At 40.8% G+C, this 8579-nt stretch overlaps 1 pseudogene across 1 annotated transcript; it reads left to right on the forward strand.

Moving 5' to 3' along the window:
* Positions 1 to 6318: 6318 nt before the first annotated feature.
* LOC306670357 (ferry endosomal RAB5 effector complex subunit 3-like) lies at positions 6319 to 8214 on the forward strand (annotated as a pseudogene). Its single transcript has one exon. The product of its transcript is annotated as a ferry endosomal RAB5 effector complex subunit 3-like (transcript).
* The last annotated feature ends 365 nt before the right edge of the window (positions 8215 to 8579 follow it).

Consider the following 8579-nt stretch of genomic DNA (forward strand, 5'->3'; position numbering starts at 1 on the left):
AACGCTCAAGGTCTCTCGCCAGGGCTCCGAGCTGGCGCGCAGCTGCGCGGGGAACAGCCGGTCACCGAGCCGCGGGCCGCCCGTGTTCCCGCTTACCTGCGTCCCTTGCTCCCCTCACCTGCCCTGCCAAGGGCCCAGAAGCTGTTAGCATCCAAGACTGCATCTCCCCTTCCCAACCCTAGGGAAACCACCTCCAGGAGGAGGTGCCCGGCCCGCTAGCTGCGGCCAACTCCTGTACAGCTTCTCCGGAGACGCTGCTCATCTACGGAGCTTACTTAGGCGGGTCACCTCTTTCATTTCCCTTCCGCCTGCAGCCCCGCCAGCGCCAGGTGCAGGGCAGGGAAAGCAGGCACCCGCTTGGGGGCGTGGCGCTGCTGCTCCTGCTTTGGAACAGCCTCTCACCCTCCTGCCTCTTGTGTGTGTCACCTGCTGGAAAGAAATACCTAGCTAACATTCTCTGACTTCCCTCTCCCAAGGTACCTGCCCATTCTTTGCGTGGGGGAAGATGAGGTACCAGGAGTGATTCCATAAAACCATAATCAGAGAAGTGAGGTTGTCCCCAAAGTAAAATAAGGCTGTTATCAGAAATAAAGGAAAGAGACACTGAAAAGGTCAAACAAAAGACATTTTTCACTGCAGCAGGATGCAAAAAGAATGCATGACCTGCCAGTCTACAGAAAACCACAGGGCCAAAAGATGTATTTCTACCTAACCCCCTCTACTCAGCCAAGCCCTGGCTCACATCACTTTCTTGTTTAAGATGATAAGTTTTGGTCTGAATCTGGGCTTAAACCTTGCTCTCCCATATATTACCTATGTTTGAGAACTTTACTAAACCTTTTAAGGTCAGTTTCCCTATCAGTCAAGAGGGCTAGACTCTAGCTCTGTTATGCCTAGCATATAGCGATGCCAATAGAATTCAATTCAATGACGCATGAAGAGTTTTTGACACAGCACCTAGAACATCAAAAGAACTCAGTAAATAGTATCTACTACTGCTGCTACTAGTAGTACTGCTACTAACCTACCAGGATGCAATTCAACCTCTCCTCAGAACACACACACACACACACACACACACACACATAAATATATACACTTTTTTCTTGCTAAGAATTTTTGGTGTTAAAGAAAAATAGTTGTTTGACTTTTTAAAAATGCATTTTTAATTACCAAATTAAAATATTGTGGACTCCATGTCTGCCCAGTGGGGACCCAAGGATACCTTGTACACATCCTTCCCCAGCAGTGTTACCAGGTGATACCAGGTGATCCCATGGGGTCTCTATAGTAGAGGGATCCCCACCCCTGCTCCTTGCTCTTCATACTTGGCTTCATTTTCTCTGAACATTCTCTGTGAAATTATACACTTATTAATTTGTCTATTGTCTGTCTTTTCTCTTAGAATGAATTCTAGGGATGGTATGTAGCTCAATGCTAGAGCATTTGTCTAGCATTTTTGTGACTCTGGCACTGAAAATAAAAAGAAAGGAAGAAAATAAAGAAAAAAGAAGAATGTTAATTCCAAATTTATTCATCTCTGCATGTTTAGCTGTTAGCATAACTCCTGACACATGTTAATATATTCCTTCCTGGAAAAAGAAAGGGTGGGTGGGGAGGGAGAGGGAGGGAGGGAGGGAGAGAGTGGTTGACATGCTGAGGCACCCCAAGGTAATTGGCTGAACTATGAATCTGTGAGCAAGAGCAGGCAAGATCTGAGAGAGAGAGAGAGAGAGAGAGAGAGAGAGAGAGAGAGAGAGAGAGAGAGAGAGAGAGAGAGAACTTTAAAACAAACGAATAATGCAAATTCTATGGTGGCAGAGTCCTGGGCTTTAGAACCAGACAGAGCTCCTTGAAGGCCTACCTGCTCTAATGCTGTCCTTCTCTGCACAACAGTCATAAATGCTAGTGGGAAAATTAACTGAGAAAATAAAAGCAAACTTTCTGCATGTAATACTCTCCCCTCAGTCCCTGTTTTGGCACTGACTTGATTTCAGTATCTTTCCAAGGCCTTTTCCAAGCCAAATTACCTCTGTAGGGGAGAACAGGTAATATCTTCTTCACTCATGCAAGTTCATGGCTGACACCCCTAAACAAAAGGCAGACTAGTAAGAGAAAAGCATAACAAATGTAGTCACCGAAGTTCTATATGACTCTTGAAGCTTCAGAAATGAAGACCCAAAGACGCAGGGAATACTATGTTTTTCTGCTTTTAATTTCAATGAAAAATGAACAGTTGTGTAAAAGTACAATTGGACAAAAAAGGAGATGATCCAATGGAAGGGAACTCAGCAAGGTCTTTCTGTTCAGATTATTCTTGGCCTTTCTGTGCAACATTCCTTCTTTCTAGACAGAGAGAAGACCCCCCTGGGATGAGGGCATCATGATCTTTTTTCAAATGAGGGTGGTCAGAAGATTCCTTTGTGACCATGCTTTCTATACAAAAGTGATGGAAGGTCACAGTCACCTTCTGTGGCTTTCTCAATTGCCAAGGTGCCATATTTTGGGTATCAATTTCTGAGTTCCAATATATACATATGGAATTTTTGGCAGTGCTGGGGATTGAACTCAGGGCCTCACACATGCTAGGCAAGTGCTTTACCACTGAGCCACATCCCACCCCCCATGGCTGATGACACAGGCACAGACTGCACTTGGCAGCAATAATAGGACTCCACTGAGCTCCCAGGTCACAGGCAGTGGTTGACATGCTGAGGCACCCCAAGGTAATTGGCTGAACTATGAATCTGTGAGCAAGAGCAGGCAAGATCTGAAGACAAGCACACAAATTAGCAGACCTGGAAACTCACATGAGATCTGACAGCTAAGAGAAAGAGGAGGGAGGCTTCAGGAGAAGAAATGTGGTAGAAGCCACCCTGAGCCTTGCTGTGGCAGGGATCTTGGCTTGTTTGGAGAACTGACGGTTCAGTACTGGTTCTCAATTGCCTGGATGTATGTTTGCTTGAAGAGGAAACGAAATCAAGTGTCACCATTCCTATCTAGACACAGAAACGGATAATGGATTTGCCTATTGTGTTGATCCCTAGCACAGGGGAAAATAGTTGTTTTATGTTTTCATAAAAAGTTGCACAAACTTGCTCAGAGGGTGTGTTTGTTTCTCCTGGGAGAGTAGAGCATCCCCTCTCCTACTGTCCCCTCCACAGGAATGCTTGACCCCTCTCCTCTCCTGAATGCCATTTTTCCTTCAGGCCTCAGAAGAGACATGTAGTCTGCCCAGTGAAAAACTCCACTTAAACTCCTATAACTCAGTTTCTTTATCTGAAAAGTGGATATAATAACAGAACCTCCATTAGCATGGTTTTAAAAGAAACAAATGCTGTGTGCTCCACACAAAAGCACAGCAGAGGAACTGCCTTGGACAGAGGCAGCTCTCAGGTGTGGGGAACTATGTTCAGGAGTCCAGGCCAAGATGTGTCTTGGGAAAACATCTTGACCTTTCTGTCTTCTGCATCTGAGATGGAAAAGAGGGTGCCGAACAAGGCCTTCTCTAAAACTCAAATCACTTGGATGTTGTAGCTCTTGGATATTGATAAGTCTTTTCATGATATTTAATATCCACACCTTAGAATATTCCTAAGAGTCAAAATTCCAGGATTACTGAGGGGAAATTATTATCTCAGAAATTTGCAAAATTGAAAAAATATAAGAAGGAAGGAAAAGAGGGAAGACCATAAGAAAACAAGAAAGAAGAAAGGGAAGAAAATTCCAGTTCTAAATAGTTGACCACTGGGGTTAACTTGTGTCTTCTGACCACACAAGAATCTACCCTAGGGAAATGATAGATTGATAGGTGATAGATAGATAGATAGATAGATAGATGATAGATAGGCAGACAGAATGTATTCTTTTAAGTTTTAGGGACAAAGATGATTATATTTTAAAAGAGTAAAGAACATATAATTCAAATACACAATAGTTATTCTCAGGTAGATAAAACTGGTGAAACTTCACTGCAGAATTGTAGATGATAATTTCATTGATGTGCTTCAGGGTTATAATAGTATTTTATTATACTTATAAAATAGTGTTGAAATTTTTAAAGTGTATTATAAAATCAAACAGTGTGGTCAAAGAATTATTTTTTATAGTCTTTTTATATTTACCAAATATTCTCTAAAGCATTTTATAATAATGTGTGTGCATTCACAAGCACCAGTCCTAAACACTGAGCTTGTTGGTCATTCAGGTTAGGAGTTTAGGTTAGCATTAGCTGTACTTAGATTTGTCCCTTTCTTCCTGTTTGAAACATTGTATAAGAGTCATGTTGGTGACAGCCATGTTCTTGTCCTAGAAGGGAGGAGGATGACTTTTCATTACCTGGAGATTCTTGTGACGTTTGACATATTTGAGTCAATGGAAATGTTATAGGCCAGGTTATATGGGCAATGACTAAACAGACTCCAATTTTACCTTGAGACTCCATGTTATATAGGAAGTACTTCTCCCATGGGGACACCCTGCCTCTTTACCCATCATCAGTCGCTTAGTACGACATATTTGACAACACAAAATGGCAATTCTTGTATAATGAAAAATTGTTCTTTTTTGATTCTTATTTTCCTAAACAATATACCATGTCAAAAATGATGTCAACAGTGATTGTCTAGATGTTAGTAACCATTCTTTAGTTTGTATTTAAGTGAGGTCATTTTGACCCACTTACCCCACCTTCTGATAATGATTTTAGATTTCATGATGTTAGTTTGTAATTTTAATCATAGCAACAGACACTTAGGATTGATGTACTGACTTAGGTATAAAAAAACCTACAACCTTATGTTCGGGGCTGTTCTCCCAATGGCTGTTTTTGGGGCATTGTGTGAGAGAGTCAGCTGGCCAGCTAATAAAGACTCTCAAATTTGGACTTATCAGTGGTGATTGGTGTGTTCTTAAGTTGTGCCCCATAACAATTCTAATCCCATTCATCACCCAGAAGAGACCACTCACATCAGTGTGAGAGAGAGGAGCCATGCAGAACAAGCCACAAATGGCCAGCTGATCAAGTGTCTTAAAGATTAGTGCTCACAGGGGGGTCAAGGTGATCTAGCTAGCTTTACATAGCTGCCTGTTTAGAATCCCCTCAATCAAGAGCATTTGGTTTGCCGATATGCCCCAATGCTTCAGCAAGCATCTCATTTGCTTACTGCCTCACTCTGATGCACAGACACAATTGCTTTAGGTTTTCTTTACACTTACAACTTCATGTTAATGGGGGAGAAGTTGAAAAGCTGTTAAGAAATAAATATTTGACTTTTCTAATAGTAAAACTATTAATAAGAGGAGGAGGAGGAAGATTTATCATCAATATGGTTAGAAGTCAATTTCTGTTAAAATGTGAAATTTTACTTTTTATTGCACTTGAAACTCAATTATGTATTTTAAAATTATTTTCTCTCCTTTGTCACTACAGTCAACAAGATTTTAACATGAGAATCTTCCTGAAATGTCTGTCACCATTTTGGAGGTCTCAACCCTTGTGAGACCTATAATTATAACCTTTACTATATTATGCTGCTAAGTTTATTGTACTTTTTTTTTTGTTTGTTTGTTTTTAATTTTTTAGTTCTTTGGCCAAAGTCAATGAAAAAAGACCCTAAGAATGGACAAGTCTCCAAGGAGGAAAGAAGTCTGAGCAGTCTGTTTACTTGTGATGCAAGTTCAATGTGAACAAAGCACTACAGCACAGGAAGAAATCACAGTAAGATTTGCAAGTAGACAGGAACTGGGTGTTGAATAGTGCCCCCCCCCCAAAAAAAAAAAAAAAAAGTTCCCATATCTTAACACCTGAGATTTGTGAATGTGACCTTATCTGGAAAAGTCTTTGTAGATATTATTTAATAGAGGATCTCAATATGGGATCTTCGTGGATTATCTGGGTGGGCCCTAAAATCCAATGAAAAATGGTCATGATCTGTGTGAAGTTTATGCAGTTCTCCTGAGCTAGGGTGATGAATCAGATGAGAAATATTAAAGGCATGAGAAATATAAGGAATAAAGACAAAACAAGGAAATAAGGCTCCAATGGGGACCAGCTCTGATGGAGACTGAGTCTGACGAAAAACAAGAACCTGGTTTGTACTATTTTGTTCCACTTTCGTCACGAAAGCGACTGTAACTTCACCTCCGAAATACATAATAACTGTTTAGAAACACACCTTCTTGCTTTTTTTAAATTACAAGATGAAGACATGCTGGAAGACGTGGCATTTGAACCAAATATTTTTCTATGAAGCTACGAAAAGATGAGTGAATCTGCCGCGAGGAATCTGCTGGCTGTGAAAACAAGCCGGTTAGTCAGTGGCCGTTGCCCACGCCCGACTCCTTGACAGCTCCCAGTGTGCTGACTGCTTCTGGACCAACCGAGAAATCCTGTCAAAGAATATAAAGAAAAACCGAGAAAGATTCTGCCACAAAGAAAGAGAATTTGTGTATAAATTCAAAATGGGAACTGAATGCTTAGATTTGAGAGTACCCCTCAAATTTCCTGTTCAGGAAAATGCCAGTCGTTTGCATGGACATCTAATGCTGCTTCATAGCTTGCCATGCTTTATAGAAAATGACTTAAAAGAAGCTCTGAGCCAGTTTATAGAGGAAGAATCCCTCAGGGATTATGATAGAGATGCTGAAGCATCTTTGGAAGCTGTGAAATCAGGCGAAATAGATTTACATCAGCTGGCAAATACATGGGCCAAAGCTTATGCTGAGAGTACATTAGAGCATGCAAGGCCTGAAAAACCCAGCTGGGATGGAGATTTTGCAGCGGTTTATCATGATCTAATACATTCTCCTGCCTCTGAAACTCTTCTAAATCTGGAACATAATTACTTTGTTAGTATCTCAGAACTGATTGGTGAAAGAGATGTGGAGCTGAAAAAATTAAGAGAAAGATAAGGTATTGAAATGGAAAAAGTAATGCAGGAATTGGGAAAATCACTGACAGATCAGGATGTAAATTCACTGGCTGCTCAGCATTTTGAATCCTAGCAGGACTTAGAGAATAAATGGTCAAATGAATTAAAACAATCAACAGCCATCCAAAAGCAAAAATATCAGGAATGGGTGATAAAACTTCATCAAGATCTAAAAAAACCCCAACAACAGCTCACTCAGTGAGGAAATTAAAGTTCAGCCAAATCAGTTCAGAGAATCTGTGGAAGCAGTTGGAAGAATTTATGAGGAACAGAGAAAGTTAGAAGAAAGTTTTACCATTCACTTAGGAGCCCAGTTGAAGACCATGCATAATTTGAGATTGTTGAGAGCAGACATGCTGGACTTCTGTAAGCATAAAAGAAATTATCGAAGTGGTGTGAAACTCCATCGGCTCCAAACAGCACTGTCACTTTGTTCTACATCTCTCTGTGGTCTGGTTTTACTAGTAGATAATTGAATTAATTCATACAGTGGTATTAAGAGAGATTTTGCCACGGTTTGCCAAGAATGCACCGATTTCCATTTTCCCCGAATTGAAGAGCAACTGGAAGTTGTCCAGCAGGTGGCACTTTATGCTAGAACCCAGCACAGGAGCAAGTTGAAAGAAGCACATGATTCTGGAAACCAAAATGGAGGAAATGATGAAAAGAATAATACTGAGAGAAATTATTTAAATATATTACCTGGGGAATTTTACATAACACGACATTCTAATCTCTCAGAAATCCATGTTGCTTTCCATCTTTGTGTGGATGACAATGTGAAATCGGGAAATATCACTGCTCGTGATCCTGCCATTGTGGGACTTCGAAATATACTCAAGGTTTGCTGTACCCATGACATCACAACAATATGCATTCCTCTGTTGCTGGTACATAATATGTCAGAGGAAATGGCTATACCCTGGTGCTTAAGGAGAGCAGAACTTGTGTTTAAGTGTGTCAAAGGTTTCATGATGGAAATGGCTTCATGGGATGGAGGAATTTCTAGGACTGTGCAGTTTCTTGTACCACAGAGTATTTCTGAAGAAATGTTTATCAACTTAGTAACATGCTCCCCCAGATCTTCCAAGTTTCATCAACACTCACTCTGACATCCAAGCACTAAACCCTTATAGATGGACACACTGGCAGAAGTTAAACTCTACAGGAAATTGAACCATGCTGGAATCCTGTCAAGTGAAAGATGTCCAGAAAGAGAACCTGCAACTTAAGCCACAAATGAAATCATGATTTACATCTGTGAAGCATTCCAAAAATTTGTATACTGAACAGACTAGTGATTAGCCCCTTAATGAAACATTCATTCTTTAAAAAAAAAAAAAAAAAGAACCTGCATTTTATTTTCATAGGTAGGAACATTAAAGTGTTTTAGCATGATAGGCTTCTTGGGAAGAACAGGATGATGATGGGAAAAACAAGTTGTTTGGGTCTTGGAAGCTTGTGCCCACCTCCACTCTACCTCTGGGTGGCTGTGTTTGAACCTAGGGCTGTCTGAGCCAAGGCAGGGTGTTGGCATAATCTGAGCAGTCTCGATTGGTAAAATTTCACTGAGAATTTCCAGAAAAACAACCCCCTGCCTTGTGATGGGTCAAAAAACCTATAATTCATACACAGCCTCTGATATCT

Source organism: Sciurus vulgaris (genome assembly GCF_902686455.1).
Source record: "Sciurus vulgaris genome assembly, chromosome: 10".
Taxonomy (NCBI): Eukaryota; Metazoa; Chordata; class Mammalia; order Rodentia; family Sciuridae; genus Sciurus; species Sciurus vulgaris.